The sequence below is a fragment of the Manis pentadactyla genome, chromosome 3, assembly GCF_030020395.1.
Source record: "Manis pentadactyla isolate mManPen7 chromosome 3, mManPen7.hap1, whole genome shotgun sequence".
Classification (NCBI taxonomy): domain Eukaryota; kingdom Metazoa; phylum Chordata; class Mammalia; order Pholidota; family Manidae; genus Manis; species Manis pentadactyla.
In genome coordinates this window covers 63,491,676-63,514,667 of record NC_080021.1, presented here as the reverse complement: position 1 = coordinate 63,514,667, position 22,992 = coordinate 63,491,676, and positions in this window count along the sequence as shown.

The window sequence follows — 22,992 nt, the reverse complement described above, 5'->3', positions numbered from 1 at the left end:
AGGGGAAATTCCTTAACTTGATAAAAACTAGTTATAAAAACCTACAGCTGGGATTCAAGATGGCGGTGTGACAGGTGAGACAGAGAATTCCTCCCAAAACGACAGATAGTATGAAAATGTAGTTAATTGATACAACTAACCCTAAAACAACAACAATAAAAAAGGCTGAACCACACTGCACACAGACCCCAGAAACAGAGCAGACTTCACGAAACAGGGTAACATATGAAAGCCTTAATCAGGCAGGACACATGCCCTTCTGTGCCCACCCCAGCTCACTGGCAGGAGGAAGAGAAATGGAGTTGGGGAGGGGGTGGAAGCTTGGGACTACTGAACACCCAGCCCTGGAGGTCTGCTTTGGGTGCAGAAAGCTACACTGTATGGTGCTCTGGATGTTGGGGAGCTCAGAGAGGTGGAGTGCCTGAGAGACAGATTCCGGCCATTTGTGGAGGAGGGGATCTACACCTGGCCAATCTGGTAGAAGGGAAAGACAGGCAGTCTGAGAGGCTTCCCAGCAGCGAGAGGGCTGCTGAAGGAGCGGGGTTTGCATGGAGCATGCTGCATAGGGGAGGGGAGATCTGGAAAAGGTTGTCTGGGCGAGATCTGCCCAGTTGGTTGGGAACTTTGAGGAGCTTCAGGTGCTGCATCCCCCTGGCTGTCTATTCAGCTCTGAGGTCCCCCCACTGTGACACGCAGTGTCCTCCTAGCCTGCCAACACCAGTTCACAAACCTGCGCCCACTGTGCTGGCATCAGGCCAGCCAGAAGGAGGTCTCACCTACAACAGCTAGAGACACAAAGCACAGAGGCTTAAACCTGTGTGCTTGGCCCACTGACTCTGATACTGGAGACAGGCACCACAGGTGGGAATCAGGAAACAGATCTTTCCTCCCCCCAGGCACCTGCTCCGCTCCCCTATGACCCCCAACCTCACTTAGGGGCTGATGAGCTCCAGAGACTGTAGCTTCTGGACACTAGTGGGCACCACACAGAAACAGGAAACATCAAAAGAACATGGTTCAGACCAAATCTCACAAACCCCAGAAAAAGGGTAAAATGAAACTGAAGTCACCAATGTGTCTGAAAGAGAGTTCAAAATAAAAATCATAAACATGCTTATGGAGGTACATAAAAATATTCAAGAACTCAGGAAAGAATTTAAGTTGGAGATTAAATCATTATGAAATTCCATATCCGAAATGAAACAGACAATGGAGGGATTTAAAAGCAGATTAGATGTAGTAGAAGAGATGGTAAATGGACTAGAAATTAGAGAAGAGGAATACAAAGAAGCTGAGGCACAAAGAGAAAAAAGAATCTCTAAGAATGAAAGAATATTGAGAGAATTGTGTGATGAATCCAAACGGAACAATATTTGCATTATAGGGGTACCAGAAGAAGAAAAGAGAGAAATAGGGATACAAAGTGTCATTGAGGAGGTAATTGCTGAAAAATTCCCCAATCTGGGGAAGGAGATAGTGTCTCAAGCCATGGAGGTGCACAGACCTCCCAACACAAGGGACCCAAGGAAGACAACATCAAGACATATAATAATTAAAATGGCAAAGATCAAGGATAAAGAAAGCCTTTTAAGAGCAGCTAGAGAGAGAAAAAAGATCACGCATAAAGGAAAACCCATCAGGCTATCATCAGACTTCTCAACAGAAACCTTACAGGCCAGAAAGGAGTGGCATGATATATTTAATGCAATGAAGCAGAAGGGCCTTGAACCAAGAATACTCTACCTGGTAAGGTTATCATTTAAATTTGAAGGAAGGATTAAACAATTTTCAGATAAGCAAAAGCTGAGAGAATTTACCTCCCACAAACAATATCTACAGTGCATTTTGGAGGGACTCCTATAGATTGAAGTGTTCCTAAGGCTAAATAGATGTCACCCAAGGGATAGACAAAGATTACAGAATATGATTCATAACATACAAAGAAGGAGGAGGAAGAAAAAGGAGGAAAAAATAAGACAGAAAGAACCTTTAGGTTGTGTTTGTAATAGCACACAATGTGAGTTAAATTAGATTGTTAGATAGTAATGGAAGTACCGTTGAACCTTTGGTAACCACGAATCTAAAGCCTGCAATGGCAATAAGTACATACCTATTGATAATCACCTTAAATGTAAATGGTCTGAATACACCAATGAAAAGACATAGAGTCAATGAATGAATAAAAAACAAGACCCATCTATATGCTGCCTACAAGAGACTCACTACAAACCCAAAGACATACACACACTGAAAGTAGAGGGATGGAAAAAGATATTTCATGCAACTAACAGGGAGAAAAAAGCAGGTGTTACAGTACTTGTATCAGATAAAATAGACTTCAAAACAAAGAAAGTAAAGAGAAGAAGGAGGACATTACATAATGATAAAGGGGTCAGTCCAACAAGAGGATATAACTGTTATAAATATCTATGCACCCAACTCAGGATCACCTACATATGTGAACCAAATACTAACAGAAGTAAAGGGGGAAATAGAATGCAATGCATTCATTTTAGGAGACTTCAACACACCACTAACTCCAAAGGACAGATCAACCAGACAGAAAATAAGTAAAGAGACAGAAGCACTGAACAATCTATTAGAACAGATGGACCTAACGGACATCTACAGAACACTCCATCCAAAACCAACAGGATACATATTCTTCTCAAGTGCACATGGAACATTTTCAAGAATAGATCATATACTAGCCACAAAAAGAGCCTCAGTAAATACAAAAAGATTGAAATTGTACCAACCAGCTTCTCAGATCACAAAGGTATGAAACTAGAAATAAATTACACAAGGAAAATGAAAAAGCCCAGAAACACATGGAGGTTTAATAACATGGTCCTAAATAATCAATCGATCAATGACCAAATAAAAACAGAGATCAAGCAATATATGGAGACAAATGATAACAATGATTCAAAAACACAAAAATCTTTGGGACACAGTGAAGGCTGTGCTAAGAGGGAAATATATTGCAATACAGGCCTACCTCAGGAAAGAAGATCAATCCTAAACGAATAGGCTAAACTCACAATTAATGAAACTAGAAAAGTAAGAACAAAGGAGGCCCAAAGTCAGTAGAAGGAGGGACATCATAAAGATTAAAGCAGAAATAACTAAAATTGAGAAGAATAAAACAATAGAAAGCATTAATGAAAGCAGAAGCAGGTTCTTTGAGAAAATAAACAAAAGAGATAGACCCCTAGCCAGACTTATCAAGAAAAAAAGAATCTACACACATAAACAGAATAAGAAATGAGAAAGGAAATATCACTACAGACATGACAGAAATACAAAGAATTATGAGAGAACACTATGAAAAATTATATGCTAACAAACTCGATAACCTAGAAGAAATGGACAACTTTCTAGAAAAATACAACCTTCCAAGGCTGACCCAGAAAGAAACTGAAAATCAGAATAGACCAATTACCAGCAAAGAAATTGAATTGGAATAAAAAAACTGCCCAAGAACAAAACTCCTGGACCAGATGCTTTCACTGCTGAATTTTATCAAACATATAGTGAAGACCTAATACCCATCTTCCTTAAAGTTTTCCAAAAAGTAGAAGAGAAGGGTATACTCCCAAACTCATTCTGTGAGGCCAACATCACTCTAATATCAAACCAGGCAAAGACATCACAAAAACAGAAAATTACAGACCAATATCCATGAAGAACATAGATGCAAAAATACTCAACAAAATATTAGCAAACCGAATTCAAAAATACATCAACTGATCATCCAACATAATCAAGTGGGATTCATCCCAGGGATGCAAGGATGGTACAACATTCGAAAGTCCATCAGTATTATCCACTACATCAACAAAAAGAAGGACAAAAATGACATGATCATCTCCATAGATGCTGAAAAAGCATTTGACAAAATTCAACATTCATTCATTCATGATAAAAACTCTCAACAAAATGGGTATAGAGGGCAAGTACCTCAACTTAATAAAGACCATATATGACAAACCCACAGCCAACATTATACTTAACAGCGAGAAGCTGAAAGCTATTCCTTTAAGATCTGAAAGAAAACAAGGATGCCCACTCTCCCCACTTTTATTCAACATAGTACTGGAGGTCCTAGCCACGGCAATCAGACAAAACAAAGAAATAAAAGGCATCAAGATAGGCAAGGAAGAAGTCAAACTGTCCCTGTTTGCAGATGACATGATGTTGTACATAAAAAAACCCTAAAGAACCCACTCCAAAACTACTAGTCCTAATATCTGAATTCAGCAAAGTTGTGGGATACAAAATTAATACACAGAAATCTGTTGCTTTCCTATACAGTAATGATGAACTAGCAGAAAGAGAAATCAGGAAAACAATTCCATTCACAATAGCATCAAAAAGAATAAAATACTTAGGAATAAACTTAACCAATGAAGTGAAAGACCTATACACTGAAAACTATGGGACACTCTTAAGATAAATTAAAGAGGACACTAACAAATGGAAATTCATCCCATGCTCTTGGCTAGGAAGAATTAATATTGTCAAAATGGCCATCCTTCCTAAAGCAATCTACAGATTCAATGCAATCCCTATCAAAATACCAACAGCAGTCTTCAACAAACTAGAACAAATAGTTCTAAAATTCATGTGGAATGACAAAAGAACCCGAATAGCCAAAGCAATCCTGAGAAGGAACAATAAAGCAGGCGGAATTACATTCCCTTCCTTCAAACTATACTACAAAGACACAGTAATCAAGACAATTTGGTACTGGCACAAGAACAGATCCATAGACCAGTGGAACAGAATAGAGAGTCCAGATATAAACTCAAGCATATATGGTCAATTAATATATGATAAAGGAGCCATGGACATACAATGGGGAAATGAAAGCCTCTTCAATAGCTGGTGTTGGCAAAACTGGACAACTACATGTAAGAGACTGAAACTGGATTTCTGTCTAACGCCATACACAAAAGTAAACTCAAAATGGATCAAAGAACTGAATGTAAGTCATGAAACTATAAAACTCTTAGAAAAAAATATAGGCAAAAATCTCTTGGACATAAACATGAGCAACTTCTTCATGAACACATCTCCCCGGGCAAGAGAAACAAAAGCAAAAATGAACAAGTGGGACTACATCAAACTAAAAAGCTTCTGTACAGCAAAGGATACCATCAGTAGGACAAAAAGACATCCTACAGGATTGGAGAGTATACTCATAAATGACATATCTGATAAGGAGTTGACATCCAAATTATATAAAGAGCTCACACACTTCAACAAACAAAAAGCAAATAAGCCAATTAAAAAATGGGCAGAGGAGCTGAACAGATACTTCTCCAAAGAATAAATTCAGATGGCCAACAGGCACATGAAAAGATGCTCCACATTGCTAATCATCAGAGAAATGCAAATTAAAACCACAGTGAGATATTACCTCACACCAGTAAGGATCGCCACCATCCAAAAGAGAAACAACAACAAATGTTGGCAACATTGTGGAGAAAGGGGAACCCTCCTACACTGCTGGTGGGAATGTAAACTAGTTCAAACACTGTGGAAAACAGTATGGAGGTTCCTCAAAAAACTAAAAATAGAAATACCATTTGACCCAGGAATTCCACTCCTAGGAATGTACCCTAGGAATGCAGCAGCCCAGTTTGAAAAAGATATATGCACGCCTATATTTATCGCAGCACTGTTTACAATGGCCAAGAAATGGAAGCAACCTAAGTGTCCATCAGTAGATGAATGGATAAAGAAGATGTGGTACATATACACTATGGAATATTATTCAGTCATAAGAAGAAAACAAATCCTATCATTTGCAACAACATGGATGGAGCTAGAGGGTATTATGCTCAGTGAAAAAGCTAGGCAGAGAAAGGCAAGTATCAAATGATTTCACTTATCTGTGGAGTATAAGAACAGAGCAAAAACTGAAGGAACAAAACAGCAGCAGACTCACAGAACCGAAGAATGGACTAACAGTTACCAAGGGGAAAGGGACAGGGGAGGGTGGATGGGAAGAGAGGTATAAGGGAGAAAATGGGCATTACGATTACCACATGTAATGTAGGGGGGCTGGACTTGGGAATGGCAGTTTATACAGAGAAGACAAGTAATGATTCTATAGCATCTTACTACGCTGATGGACAGTGACTGTAATGGGTTATGGTGGGGGGACTTGATAATGGGGGGAGTCTGGTAACCGTAATGTTGTTCAAGTAATTGTACATTAATGATATCAAAATAATGAAATTAAAAAAAGAAAGAAAACTACAACTAACATTATACTTAATGGTGAGAAACTAGTTGCTTTCTCAGTAAGATCAGGAACAAGGCAAGGAATAAAGACTTCCTTTATACTGGAAGTCCTAGCTCATGCAGCCAGGCAAGAAAAGAAAATAAGAAGTACATAGATTTAAAAGGAAGAAACAAAACTCTTTCTTCACATATGATTTATGATTTTCTATGTAGACAACCCAAAAAAGTTTACCAAAAAAAAAAAAAAATGCCTGGAACTAATAAGTGATTCTATCAAAGTTGCAGGGTAGAAGAAGGTTAATAAATAAAAATTAATTGCTTTCCTATACACTAGCAGTGAGCAAATGAACTCAAAATTTAAAACACATTACCATTTATATTAACACCCCCCCCCAAAAGAAACATTGTGGTTACAACATTCACCCATATTATCAAGTCCTCTCCACTCCCCCTGCAGTCACTGTCCATCAGCGTAGTAAGATGTTATAGAGTCATAACTTGTCTTCTCCATTCTATACTACCTTCCTGTGACCTGCCTATATTTCGATTGTGAATTACAGTGCCCCTTAATTCCCTTCTCCCTCCCTCCCCAACCACCCTTCCCAACACCTTCCCTATGGTAACCGCCAGTCCCTTCTTGGAGTCTGTGATTCTGCTGCTGTTTTGTTCCTTCAGGTTTGCTTTGTTGTTATACTCCACAAATGAGTGAAATCATTTGGTACTTGTCTTTCTCCACCTGGCTTATTTCACTGAGCATAATACCCTCTAACTCCATCCTTGTCATTTCAAGTGATAGGATTTGTTTTCTTCTTATGGATGAATAGTATTCTATTGTGTATATGTAACACCTCTTCTTAATCTATTCATCTACTGATGAACACTTAGGTTGCTTCCATATCTTGGCTATTGTAAATAGTGCTGCAGTAAACATAGGGGTGCATATGTGTTTTTGAATCAGGGATCTTCTTTTCCTCACGTAAATCCCATAGATTACTTTTTGTAATGTTAGAACAATAGGTTGGCTTCAGACTGTGGTTGGTCTTGGAAACTATTTTGTATGTATTGGTAGTGACATCATGTTATCTGCTTCAGGAAGATAGTGCTGAAAGAAGAATGGAGGAATGACAGTGAGGGGCTTCACTTCGCTAATCCAAAACAACAGAAGAAAGAGTCTAGAAACAAATCCACACGTACACTGTAACCTCATTTACAGCAAAGGTGACTGCAGTACAATGGGAAAAGAATGATCTTTAGAGTTGATGATAATGGGTCAATTGGACATTAATGTGGAAAAAAAATCTTGACCTTTACCTATCATACATAAATATTTATTCTAGACAGATTGTAATTGTAAATGTGAAAGAGAACAGCTTCATGACCTGGGGGTAAACAAGATTTCTTACCACAGACAGTACTATAACAAAGGGGAAAAATTTGGATTATATTAAAATTAAGAACTTTTGTTCACAAAAATCCAACATTAAGAGAATGAAAGGCAAACAACACACTGATTTTCAATATATATAGCAAAAATGATTCACATATATAGAATATATAAAGAAGTCTTCTAAGTAAATAAGAGACAAGCAACTCAGTAGAACACTAGGAAAAAGGCACTTCACAAAAGACAATGTCTAAATGAATGCACTACTAGTACACCTCCACTAGGTTGGCTAAAATGAAAGTGTCATTGTTGACTAATAGTATTGATGTGGAATAACTGGAACTTTCACACACTGATGGTGAAAGCATATAATTTTTACAATTCCTTTGGGAAACCACTAGCTAGAAACTTGTAAAGCCAAACATAAGCATTTCCTGTGAATCTGCAATTTTTCCTCTCGGTATTTACACAAAATGTGCATATATGAGCACCAAAAACCACGTACAAAAATGTTCTTGCAGCATTATTTGCAACAGCTCAAAACCGGAAACAGCCTAAATGTCCACCAGTAGTAGATGGGACAAATACAGTGCTGCAGGGCCAGTATGTCTCAGAAAGTCGGAAAGAAAGGCACTAGCTCTGCCCCGAAGAGGAGCAACTCAAATCTTGTTGATTACTGAATTTAAAAGCAAATCCGAGTTCCCTACATGATTCATTTCTTTTTTAGTTCTCTTGTGATCCCCTCGAGGACTAATTATAAAGTTTAACCTCCACAAGGCCTAAATGAAATAGTGGGAGGGAGGGGGGAGGAGATTGTAAAAAAATAAAGGGAAAGTAGTTAACACATGTAGATATACACAGGGCATAGCAGGAAAGAACATAAAAGGTAGAGGTTGTAATTGTCATTTCTACAACTGGTTGTAAAGCTGAAGCAGGTTTTTATGATTCCTGTCTTCCACTGCCATCTTTCTTTGCTTTTGGCCGGTAAACCTGGCTGCAGTTCTTTACCCAGTAGTGACCTAAGTTTTTATTCCCGAGGGATCTGAGCTCCTAGAGATCCTGTTGTCATGGAGTTGCAGTAATCTTCCATTAACTTTGATGCTGGATCCAGGGAACCCCAGGGATCCATTTCTATTCTTAGTCTAATGCAATGACAGATGAGGCAAGAATTAGCCCAGAGGGTATCTTCAGGTGTAAGGAACTCTGCTTCTCTATACCTAGAAAATGGTGGCAGATTGATTTGGCTGCTGAGAATCATGAGGGATTGAAAATGATCTCTGTTTAACTTTTGGGGTTCCTACTCTTTTCTCAGTAAATATCCTATATTTTATCCCACCTTGGTTTTAGATAGTGGGTTTTCCCATATCCAGGATGGGGACTTCTATGATGTGCAACTAAAACAAGAGAAAACAAACCAAAACATCCCATGAATGTCCACTACCTTCTCTACTTCTTTATTCTAGAGTTCAGAATTTCTCAGTTGATACTTCTGGGATTTCCAATATTTATTCCTAAATTTATAAAAAGTTGCAACACTGGAAATTTCTAAGAAATGCCATATAGTGTATTGATAGCAAGTATTCTTTTTATTGAGGTATGATTTTTTTATTGAGGTATAATTGGCATGTGACATCATATTAGTTTGAAGTGTGTAACATGACTGGTCTTTATATTACAGAATGATCACTGCAATAAGTCTAGTTAACATCCATCACCATACATAGTTACAAAAAATTTTTTGCGATGTTAAATTTCAAAATAAATTCCTAGCAACTTTCAAATATGCAGTACATTACATCCCCAGAACTTATTTTACAACTACAAGTTTGTACCTTTTGACCCACCTCACTCATTTTGCCTACCTCCCACCAGCACCTCTGGCAACCATTAGTCTGTTTTCTGTATCCATTCTCTTCTTTAGATTCCACATTTGAGATCATACAACAGTATTTCTTTTCTGACTTATTTCACTTATCAAGATGTTTTTTTATGACTGAATAGTATTCCATTGTTTATATGTGCATCTCACATATTCTTTATCCATTCATTCATTGATAGACACTCAGATTGTTTGTATGTTGGCTGTTGTAAATAATGTTGCAAATGAACATGGAGGGTGCATATATCTTTTTGAGTTATGTTTTGTTTTCTTCAATTACCCAGAAGTGAGATTGCTGGATCATATGATAGTTCTATTTTTAATATTTTGAGGAACCTCCATACGGTTTCCAAAGTAGCTGTACCAACTTACATTCCCACCAGCAGTGCACAGGGTTCCCTTTTCCACATAATTGCCAAAACTTGTTAGCATGTCCTCATTTTTAATGAGAATGCCTCTGATAAATATCATTTGTGTGATAACTGTTGGCTTGATATTGTTTTAAGATAATGTACGAAATACTGTATTTCTAGTGCATTAGTTTAAAACCAGGAGTGGAAACAATGTTTTACCAAATGATTTTTAAACATCTTATTGAAATGATGCAGTTTCCTTTTATAAACTTACAGTAAATTTTACCCTTAAACCACCTTGCTTTCTTAGAATAAACCTGTTACAGTGTAACATTCATTGACTAGTCTGGATTTGATCTGCTAGTTTTGTTTTTTTATTTAGGATTGTTGCCTCTGTATGCCTATGAAATAGGCCTCTAGGATCTTTTAATTTGAGGCAAGGTAGGTATTCTCTTAACTATGAGGATACCAACTTGGAAATTCACCATAATTTGCTATGTATTAGAACAGTTTATTGTGGGAATCATGTTCCTTGAAAATTAAAAAAATAAACTGCTCTCAACCATAAAAATAATCTAGTCTTATACCTCTTCGGGAGAATCTTGACTACATTTTCTTCCATGGTTATTCTATTCAGATTTTGTCTGCTTAATTTTCATACTTTGTATTTCTCTAGAAAATCACTCAATTAAAAAATTTATTGGCATAGTGTATATAATTTAAATTTTTTCTATTTTTGGTGTATAACCTTTCTCATAAAAAATGGACATTGTATTCTTTGTGCATTTTTATTCTCATTTTTCTCTGTATGTCCCATGAGTTTTATTGTTCTGAACTAGTTCTTATTTTTACAAACATCATTCTCTCCCCTTTATTCCTATTTTCTATTGTTTCTGCTTTTTTGTTATTTCATCCTACTTTCCTTGGCATTTTCAAATGTTTTGAACTTAATGCTGTTTCATTGTTTCATATTTAATAAAGGCTATAAATTTGCTTGAGGTAGATAGCTGAACCTCACAACATGTTACTTTATCCTTTAAAGAGTAGTCTGTAATTCTAATTTTTCCTTTGGCTACTTATTTTGGTGTTTAGAAATTTCAATACGTACTTTGCAGTATGTATCTAGGAGTATAAATGCTGGTCACATGGTAATACGGTTGTACTTTTTGAAGAACTGCCAAACTGTTTTCTACAGCAGCTGCACTTTACATTCCCACCAGCATTGAGTTGTAAATTTTACATTTTGGCCAGTATTTGTTATTGCCCATCTTTTTGATTATAGCTCTCCTCACAGGTATGAATATCTTTTTGTGATTTAGTCATTTCCCTAGTGAGATTTTCATGTATTGTTGGTCATTTGTATATCTTCTTTGGAGAAATGTTTATTCAGACCACTGTTATTTTTCCTGGGAGAATACCAGAATCTCGATCAGCAATGATCTCCAAACCAGCTTTTCTGCTTTTCCACTCAGTAATCCTCCTGGCAAATGGTGGACTGGATGGTGTACAGACCTCTCCAGTTAAGCTCAGAAAAATCTTTCAACATTTACATATGGATAAAGACTTAGGACCCAGCAGAATATGATTGAGACACTACCTTTCACACCAATGAGTCTTGATTCAATTAAGCATTTATTGAACACCTACCATGTGTAAAGTGCCATACCAGGCACTGGGAGAGAAAAGATCAACACCCTTTCAAAAATGGAAGTAATCCCCTCCTTCACTTCTGCTGTTTTACAATCTAGTTTTTAAAACATATACATAAGGCAAATTGCCACTAAAAGAATGGTAACACAGTTCCATTTAAGAACAAATCACATAAACTGTGGTTTCAGTTTCACAAGCTTTTGGCCTTCTAAGACAGTACAGCCATTCTACCAGTTAATGAAACTCATACTCAGCTCTTTAGGAATAAGTTTTCATTGGATAGTACCTTCAGTATTTAAAGATAGGATGGTACTTTATCAGATATATTCTAATATTGCTCAGAACAGGAAAACTGTCTTTCCATATTTTGCCAAATAACAAAATTCTGGAAGCACAATATTTAAGCCCTGTTTACTTTGAGCAAAGTAACAGAGATAGTGTCTTGCACTCTAAGACAGCAATTTTATAAAACCCATTTGAATTACGATTTGATGCAGCCGTCTTACATTTGGTTTTGTGCCATGCTACCTTAGTCACGTTATTTCAGTATATATGTGTCTTCCTGACCCAGTCTGGGTACTCACCTTTATTCAGTAGGTTTAGATCAAAAACTTTTATTGATTATTGCAAAACATTTACAGAAAAAGCATTTCCTACCATTGAGACTATTCAAAAGAACATTTATTGTAAGCTCTAACGTCAGTTCCAGAACCATTCTGAGCAACAACAGCCCTACTAAGTTAAAGGTGATGTTCATTTGAAATGAAATGTTATATATATTTCAAAGCATTTATTTTGTAGGCACATCTCATGCATTGACTCCCTACCTCAATTCCACCATTTCAGTACTTTATATATTGTTTACACCAATACTATAACAAACATGACTTCCTTTTTTGGATATAGCAAATAGGTCACCCCTAATATCTCACTGCAAATTAGCTTGTGACCTTGGACAATCAAAAATTTTGTCTTGGATCCTCATTTAAACAAAAATCAACAACAAAAAGGAACGTATTGGCTGATTCAAATGACAACTGAATGGAGCTAAAAATATATTGCATTTTCAAAAACAGTTGAAGGGAATTATGGAAAGACAAAAATTGTCTTTGATGGTCTGCAGAAAATATTTTCCAATTCAAAATTATACTTGAGATGAGTGCAGAGCCTCTTGAAATTTTCCAGAGCACAAACAACTCTACTTTGACTTGAAAGTAAAATATATTTGGTAAGTCTGCATTAAAATTTAATATGCCTGTACTTAAAACCCTACTATGTATAAAAAAAATTCTAACAGTGGATCTGGGCCAGTTGGTATGCATAGGCAGATTTAATCACCAGCTTTACTTCATGCATGATATAAAAGAAAATGCTGGTTAAAAGATTTTAGATACTTCTGATTGAACAAAAAGTCATGAAATTTGGATTTTTATCCTAAATGGTCATCTTATGCATGCTTCTCTAAATAATAAGTAGATCCTATTATAAATAAAAGTCTTAGCATATATATGTAAATGTGACAGAACACTTTTATATTAAAAATGACTGTAAGCATGTATCAATATGAAGAGGGAAAAAATCTAACTCTGATACATCTGTGTCCCGTGTTGACAGTAATAATATAAACACAAAATTTACAGAACATTTGATGATTAAAACTAAGTTCTATCTCAAAGTAACTTGAAAATTTTCCCCCATAAAAAAACTTGGGGGAGGGGTGGAGACCAACTAGGGAATGTGGAGGAAGAAAATTGAATATTCTACAGGACATTGGAAAAAAAAAGTCTTGTTTTCAATTAGTGATACTTGAAGTAAATAAATTACATATGTACCTAATTCAGCATAAGTTACTAAATTAGAGTATGACTGAAAAAATGAGTTTTAGGTTGACCTAGTATGAAGCTGGCACATTAATTTCCCTTTACATCAGGTATAACCACAGCTAAAATTTGATCTTTACATAGCAAACAATAGAAAACTACAAGGATTCTAAACTCATTTAATGTATTTCATACTGATGTATAATATTTAACGCTTAATCAAAGGCAGCAAAACTGAAATTGAGTACTATTTAAGAGATGTAGCAAGAAAGCCATTTTCTTTCTCATTTATAATTCTAATCTGATCATCTGTAATGTTACAATCTTAGATTTAAGCAGTATCCAAAAATACAGTATTTTGTTCATTAAAAAAAAGTGGTAAACATCACCCTATTGATGTGCAACATGCTAATTTCCTAGATGTCAAATTAAGGCCCAGTTATTTGTCCAAGATCACATAGCTAATTAGCATAAGGTGTCAGACTTTTTAACTCCCAGTTTTGTGCTCTAATTACTGAAATACTTCTAGGCTAACAAATACTTGTTTAAACCAACAAACTATTATAATATTTAAGAGCTTAGCCTAACAGGAACGTAAAATTTTAGCACAAATATGACTGGCCTAGAATTAAACTAGGTTTATATATTACAAATAAAACACCATATATATAAAATCAATGGCATCTATTGATTTCCACATCTTAAATGTTTTATCAGACTTAGATAAAACCAATCAGAAACTCAAATTTGGATACATCCAAGCTTTGTATGAAATTTCCTCTATATAGACAGGAATTACTAGGGTTAGTTTAAACACTGTTCAATCTTTAATAACAGTAATTTTATGTTATTTCTTTGAATATTTGCACTATTTTGAAATAATTGATAAACTTAAAACAACTCACACTGACAGCTCCATACATTACAAGATGTTTCTAAATGTATTTCTCTTTTAACATGAGCTGAATTTACTGCTTATAATAAATTATATTTCTCAATACAACTAAGAGTCTTCAAAAGCATGGAGACTGCTATTTGTCAATAACTGCAAGAAAGGCAATCTAAAAGCATAATAACCTAGACAGTACAAAAATGAAATAAAAGATTTTGTACTAAGTTCTGTGCAGAAAAAAAATACTGGGGAGATTTGCATATAATCTGAAAAATGACCTACCTACCAAGAGTCAGAAAACTTATTTCAATGCTACATATAAAATTATCTCTTGAGGGGGGCGGAAGATGGCGGCGTGAGTAGAGCAGCGGAAATCTCCTCCCAAAACAGCATATATCTATGAAAATATAACAAAGACAACCCTTCCTAGAATAAAGACCAGAGGACACAGGACAATATCCAGACCACATCCGCACCTGAGAGAAACCAGCGCCTCGCGAAGGGGGTAAGATACAAGCCCCGGCCCCGCGGTAGCCGAGCGCCCCTCCCCCCAGCTCCCGGCGGGAGAAGAGCAGGCAGAGCGGGAGGGAGACGGAGCCCAGGACTGCCGAACACCCAGCCCCAGCCATCCGGGCCAGAGTGCAGGGCCCTCGATACTGGGAAAACAGGGCAGAAAGAACAGTGAGCAGGCACTGGAAGCTGGGCGACAGAGGACATAAGAAAAGCGCGCGACCATTTTTTTTTTTTGCTTTTTTGCTGCTTTGTTTTGGCGAGCGCTTTTTGGAAGTCTTAAAGGGACAGGGACCCCAATATTAGGGAAACAGGGCAGAAAGACCGGTGAGCAGAGGACTGAGGCTGGCACCGGAGAATAAAGAAAAACGAACGACCACCTTTTTTTTTTTAATTAAAAAAAAATTTTTTTTTTTAATTAAAAAAAATTTTTTTTCTTGTTTTTTTTGCGGTCGTTGTTTTGTTTTGGCGGGTGCTTTTTGGAAGTCTTAAAGGGGCAGGGCGGGCCACTTAATCCAGAGGTAGGGAATCCGGGATCTCTGGGCACCCTAACCCCTGGGCTGCAGGGAGCAGGGAGGCCCCTTACGGAGATAAATAGCCTCCCAGCAGCTCCTGCTCCAACGCGACTCCACCATTTTGGAGTAGCTGCCCGAGCCAGGCCACGCCCACAGCAACAGCGGAGATTAACTCCATAGCAGCCGGGCAGGAAGCAGAAACCCTGTCTGCGCGCAGCTGCGCAGCACAAACCACTAGAGGCCGCTGTTCTCCCAGGAGAGGAGGGCCACAAACCAACAAGAAAGGAAGTCCTTCCAGCCGTCACTCGTCCCAGTTCTGCAGACTATTCCTATCACCATGAAAAGGCAAAGCTACAGGCAGACAAAGATCACAGAGACAACACCAGAGAAGGAGACAGACCTAACCAGTCTTCCTGACAAAGAATTCAAAATAAGAATCATAAACATGCTGACAGAGATGCAGAGAAATACGCAAGAAAAATGGGATGAAGTCCGGAAAGAGATCACAGATGCCAGAAAGGAGATCGCAGAAATGAAACAAACTCTGGAAGGGTTTATAAGCAGAATGGATAGAATGCAAGAGGCCATTGATGGAATTGAAATCAGAGAACAGGAACGCATAGAAGCTGACATAGAGAGAGACAAAAGGATCTCCAGGAATGAAACAATATTAAGAGAACTGTGTGACCAATCTAAAAGGAGCAATATCCGTATTATAGGGGTCCCAGAAGAAGAAGAGAGAGGCAAAGAGATGGAAAGTATCTTAGAAGAAATAATTGCTGAAAACTTCCCCACACTGGGGGAGGAAGTAATCAAACAGACCACGGAAATACACAGAACCCCCAACAGAAAGGATCCAAGAAGGGCAACACCAAGACACATAATAATTAAAATGGCAAAGATCAAGGACAAGGAAAGAGTGTTAAAGGCAGCTAGAGAGAAAAAGGTCACCTATAAAGGGAAACCCATCAGGCTAACGTCAGATTTCTCAACAGAAACCCTACAGGCCAGAAGAGAATGGCATGATATATTTAATACAATGAAACAGAAGGGCCTTGAACCAAGGATACTGTATCCAGCACGACTATCATTCAAATATGACGGTGGGATTAAACAATTCCCAGACAAACAAAAGCTGAGGGAATTTGCTTTCCACAAACCACCTCTACAGAACATCTTACAGGGACTGCTCTAGATGGGAGCACTCCTAGAAAGAGCACAGCACAAAACACCCAACATATGAAGAATCGAGGAGGAGGAACAAGAAGGGAGAGAAGAAAAGAATCTCCAGACAGTGTATATAACAGCTCAATAAGCGAGCTAAGTTAGGCAGTAAGATACTAAAGAGGCTAACCTTGAACCTTTGGTAACCACGAATTTAAAGCCTGCAATGGCAATAAGTACATATCTTTCAATAGTCACCCTAAATGTTAATGGGTTGAATGCACCAATCAAAAGACACAGAGTAACAGAATGGATAAAAAAGCAAGACCCATCTATATGCTGCTTACAAGAAACTCACCTCAAACCCAAAGACATGTACAGACTAAAAGTCAAGGGATGGAAAAATATATTTCAAGCAAACAACAGTGAGAAGAAAGCAGGGGTTGCAGTACTAATATCAGACAAAATAGACTTCAAAACAAAGAAAGTAACAAGAGATAAAGAAGGACACTACATAATGATAAAGGGCTCAGTCAAACAAGAGGATATAACCATTCTAAATATATATGCACCCAACACAGGAGCACCAGCATATGTGAAACAAATACTAACAGAACTAAAGGGGGATATAGACTGCAATGCATTCATTCTAGGAGACTTCAACACACCACTCACCCCAAAGGATAGATCCACTGGGCAGAAAATAAGTAAGGACACGGAAGCACTGAACAACACAGTAGAGCAGATGGACCTAATAGACATCTATAGAACTCTACATCCAAAAGCAGCGGGATATACATTCTTCTCAAGTGCACATGGAACATTCTCCAGAATAGACCACATACTAGGCCACAAAAAGAGCCTCAGAAAATTCCAAAAGATTGAAATCCTACCAACCAACTTTTCAGACCACAAAGGCATAAAACTAGAAATAAACTGTACAAAGAAAGCAAAGAGGCTCACGAACACATGGAGGCTTAACAACATGCTCCTAAATAATCAATGGATCAATGACCAAATCAAAATGGAGATCCAGCAATATATGGAAACAAATGACAACAACAACACTAAGCCCCAACTTCTGTGGGACGCAGCAAAAGCAGTCTTAAGAGGAAAGTATATAGCAATCCAAGCATATTTAAAAAAGGAAGAGCAATCCCAAATGAATGGTCTAATGTCACAATTATCGAAATTGGAAAAAGAAGAACAGATGAGGCCTAAGGTCAGCAGAAGGAGGGACATAATAAAGATCAGAGAAGAAATAAATAAAATTGAGAAGAATAAAACAATAGCAAAAATCAATGAAACCAAGAGCTGGTTCTTTGAGAAAATAAACAAAATAGATAAGCCTCTAGCCAGACTTATTAAGAAGAAAAGAGAGTCAACACAAATCAACAGTATCAGAAACGAGAAAGGAAAAATCACGACGGACCCCACGGAAATGCAAAGAATTATTGGAGAATACTATGAAAACCTATATGCTAACAAGCTGGGAAACCTAGGAGAAATGGACAACTTCCTAGAAAAATATAACCTTCCAAGATTGACCCAGGAAGAAACAGAAAATCTAAACAGACCAATTACCAGCAACGAAATTGAAGAGGTAATCAAAAAACTACCAAAGAACAAAACCCCCGGGCCAGATGGATTTACCTCGGAATTTTATCAGACATACAGGGAAGACATAATACCCATTCTCCTTAAAGTTTTCCAAAAAATAGAGGAGGAGGGGATACTCCCAAACTCATTCTATGAAGCTAACATCACCCTAATACCAAAACCAGGCAAAGACCCCACCAAAAAAGAAAACTACAGACCAATATCCCTGATGAACGTAGATGCAAAAATACTCAACAAAATATTAGCAAACCGAATTCAAAAATACATCAAAAGGATCATACACCATGACCAAGTGGGATTCATTCCAGGGATGCAAGGATGGTACAACATTCGAAAGTCCATCAACATCATCCACCACATCAACAAAAAGAAAGACAAAAACCACATGATCATCTCCATAGATGCTGAAAAAGCATTTGACAAAGTTCAACATCCATTCATGTTAAAAACTCTCAGCAAAATGGGAATAGAGGGCAAGTACCTCAACATAATAAAGGCCATCTATGATAAACCCACAGCCAACATTATATTGAACAGCGAGAAGCTGAAAGCATTTCCTCTGAGATCGGGAACTAGACAGGGATGCCCACTCTCTCCACTGTTATTTAACATAGTACTGGAGGTCCTAGCCACGGCAATCAGACAAAATAAAGAAATACAAGGAATCCAGATTGGTAAAGAAGAAGTTAAACTGTCACTATTTGCAGATGACATGATACTGTACATAAAAAACCCTAAAGATTCCACCCCAAAACTACTAGAACTGATATCGGAATACAGCAAAGTTGCAGGATACAAAATCAACACACAGAAATCTGTGGCTTTCCTATATACTAACAATGAACCAACAGAGAGAGAAATCAGGAAAACAACTCCATTCACAATTGCATCAAAAAAAATAAAATACCTAGGAATAAACCTAACCAAAGAAGTGAAAGACTTATACTCTGAAAACTACAAGTCACTCTTAAGAGAAATTAAAGGGGACACTAACAGATGGAAACTCATCCCATGCTCGTGGCTAGGAAGAATTAATATCGTTAAAATGGCCATCCTGCCCAAAGCAATATACAGATTTGATGCAATCCCTATGAAACTACCAGCAACATTCTTCAATGAACTGGAACAAATAATTCAAAAATTCATATGGAAACACCAAAGACCCCGAATAGCCAAAGCAATCCTGAGAAAGAAGAATAAAGTAGGGGGGATCTCACTCCCCAACTTCAAGCTCTACTATAAAGCCATAGTAATCAAGACAATTTGGTACTGGCACAAGAGCAGAGCCACAGACCAATGGAACAGACTAGAGAATCCAGACATTAACCCAGACATATATGGTCAATTAATATTTGATAAAGGAGCCATGGACATACAATGGCGAAATGACAGTCTCTTCAACAGGTGGTGCTGGCAAAACTGGACAGCTACATGTAGGAGAATGAAACTGGACCATTGTCTAACCCCATATACAAAAGTAAACTCAAAATGGATCAAAGACCTGAATGTAAGCCATGAAACCATTAAACTCTTGGAAGAAAACATAGGCGAAAACCTCTTAGACATAAACATGAGTGACCTCTTCTTGAACATATCTCCCCGGGCAAGGAAAACAACAGCAAAAATGAGTAAGTGGGACTATATTAAGCTGAAAAGCTTCTGTACAGCAAAAGACACCATCAATAGAACAAGAAGGATCCCTACAGTATGGGAGAATATATTTGAAAATGACACATCCGATAAAGGCTTGACGTCCAGAATATATAAGGAGCTCTCACGCCTCAACAAACAAAAAACAAATAACCCAATTAAAAAATGGGCAGAGGAACTGAACAGACAGTTCTCCAAAAAAGAAATACAGATGGCCAACAGACACATGAAAAGATGCTCCACATCGCTAATTATCAGAGAAATGCAAATTAAAACTACAATGAGGTATCACCTCACACCAGTAAGGATGGCTGCCATCCAAAAGACAAACAACAACAAATGTTGGCGAGGCTGTGGAGAAAGGGGAACCCTCCTACACTGCTGGTGGGAATGTAAGTTAGTTCAACCATTGTGGAAAGCAGTATGGAGGTACATCAAAATGCTCAAAACAGACTTACCATTTGACCCAGGAATTGCACTCCTAGGAATTTACCCTAAGAATGCAGCAATCAAGTTTGAGAAAGACAGATGCACCCCTATGTTTATTGCAGCACTATTTACAATAGCCAAGAATTGGAAGCAACCTAAATGTCCATCAATAGATGAATGGATAAAGAAGATGTGGTACATATACACAATGGAATACTACTCAGCTATAAGAAAAGGGCAAATCCAATCATTTGCAGCAACATGGATGGAGCTGGAGGGTATTATGCTCAGTGAAACAAGCCAAGCGGAGAAAGAGAAATACCAAATGATTTCACTTATCTGTGGAATATAAGAACAAAGGAAAAACTGAAGGAACAAAACAGCAGCAGAATCACAGAACTCAAGAATGGACTAACAGGTACCAAAGGGAAAGGTACTGGGGAGGATGGGTGGGTAGGGAGGGATAAGGGGGGGAGAAGTAGGGGGGTATTAAGATTAACATGCATGGGGGGGTAGGAGAAAAGGGAGGGCTGTACAACACAGAGAAGGCAAGTAGTGATTCTACAACATTTTGCTATGCTGATGGACAGTGACTGTAAAGGGGTTTATAGGGGAGACCTGGTATAGGGGAGAGCCTAGTAAACATAATATTCGTCATGCAAGTGTAGATTAGTGATAGCAAAAAAAAAAAAAAAGGGCAGTTCCTGTGTGGTAACCTCCAACGAGTTCTACACAAGGGTATAAAGGGCATATAAAAGTGTAGGCAAAGGGTCTGTTTGTGTTTATACAGAGGATCAAAGCCTAATTGGGCTACCCCGAAAATGAACTAAGATACGATATGAAAAAGAACTTCCAACATCTGCACCCTCTGGAAGACTCATGCCAGAAGATGATCATCAAAAAACCCCAACAAAGATCCACGCACTGCTACAGCTGTAGATGCACTCATCCCACCAGTTCCTGGACCTGCCATGGGAATGAGGAAGGAGATATCTAAGGTGGCCTGTGCATACAGTAAAACAACAAAATTGGACTGGATCTATACTGTTGGAACTCAACCAAGAATTTGGAGAAGTGCAAATTGTAGCGCTCCAAAGTCTTACAACTACAAACTATTTATTGTTAAAAGAACATATGGCATGTGAACAGTCCCCAGGAATGGGTTGTTTTAATTTGTCTGATTTCTCTCAGACTGTTCAAGTTCATTTGGACAATATTCACCATATCATAGATAAGTTTTCACAAATGCCTAAGGTGCCTAACTGGTTTTCTTGGTTTCACTGCAGATGGCTGGTAATTACAGATATGCTTTGGTTATGTAACTATACTCCTATTATGTTAATGTGTGTGTGCAATTTAAGTAGTAGCTTAAAACCTATACATGCTGAAGTTACTCTACAAGAAGATATATCAAAGAAATCATCAATCTTCCCATGTTTTCTTCCGCCTGCTACTTCTATAGCTTTTCTTCTTCCTTCCTAATTACAACCCTTAAATAGAATTCGTGCCTCATATCAAATTTACCGAGTATCATAATTCTTCCAAGTGGTAAAGATACCTCAAGACAAATGCTGGGCATAGAAGCCACAGGGCATAAATATGCAAAGAAGTAAAAAGTTAACTTTTTCAAACAATAAGGCTTCTCTCTCACTTACCAACTTCACATTTCCCTGTATGGCCCCGGAAGATGACTGGTTAGCCAGAGACGGGTAAGATTCCTCAAGGGAGGAACAACCTAAGACAGGCACAGTCGCAGGGGGGCCATCAGGTGAGAAATTGGGGATCAACAGAGGTGAGGCTTAGAACCTCACCCCCCCGTTCTGAGAGAAATCTTCTGCATACGTGGATGTTTTATTGCCCTGGTCTAGCTTGGATTAACACATAATCTACAGGCACACACCTGATCATCTACATGTGCTCTCTTACAACACTAAACTATGTTTTCTACCTTTATCTTGTATCTACCTACCACTTCAGCATTTTATTAAAAATAATAATAATAAAGAGAGAAATGTGGTATCCACATATAAATCAAGTATAAAAACCAAATGAGTATTCATATTTGAACTGACTGTTTAGAGTTCATAATGCATGAGCAAAACCGAAAGTTTCTGTGATGACTGCCCTTGTACTGTTCACTATGTAACTTATTCATTATGTAAGAATTTGTTCTACATGTAAAAACTTGTTTGTTATGCCTCAGAAGATTGGAGACTGACAAAAATTAGGCTTGGGGTGGAATAATGATTGTGCATTGAGCATTGACTCCCCTATACAGAATTTTATTGTCGTTAACAACCATTTGATCAATAAATATGAGAGATGCCCTCACAAAAAAAAAAAAAAAAAAAAAAAAAAAAAGGACAGACTTCCAATGGTAAAATAAATTAGTAACCGGGATGTAAGGTATAGCATAAGGAATATAGTCAAGATATTGTAACAGCCTGGTAGGGTGATAGCTGGAACCTAGAATTATGTATATAAATGTTCTACCACTGTGTTGTACACTTGAAACTCATGTAATGTAATAGTGTGTGTCAACTACCCTTCAATAAAAAATAATTATTAAAAAAAAAAAAAAAAAAAAAAAAAAAAAAAAAAAAAAAAAATTATCTCTTAAATGTAACCAAATAAAAATTCCTGCTATTTAATTACATGGCAAGGTATCCTGAAGCAAATACTTCAATGAATTCTCAGAAAAAGAGAAGGCTAGAAAGATCAAACATCAAGTGTTCATCAAACCTTTCATTCAACAGAGCCTTTATTAACACATGAATATCATTTTTTGCCCCAAGATATACAGGTTTTCCTAATCTTTAGTTCTATTTAAATATTTTAAACTTAAGGTTACTTCTGGATCTTAACACACAC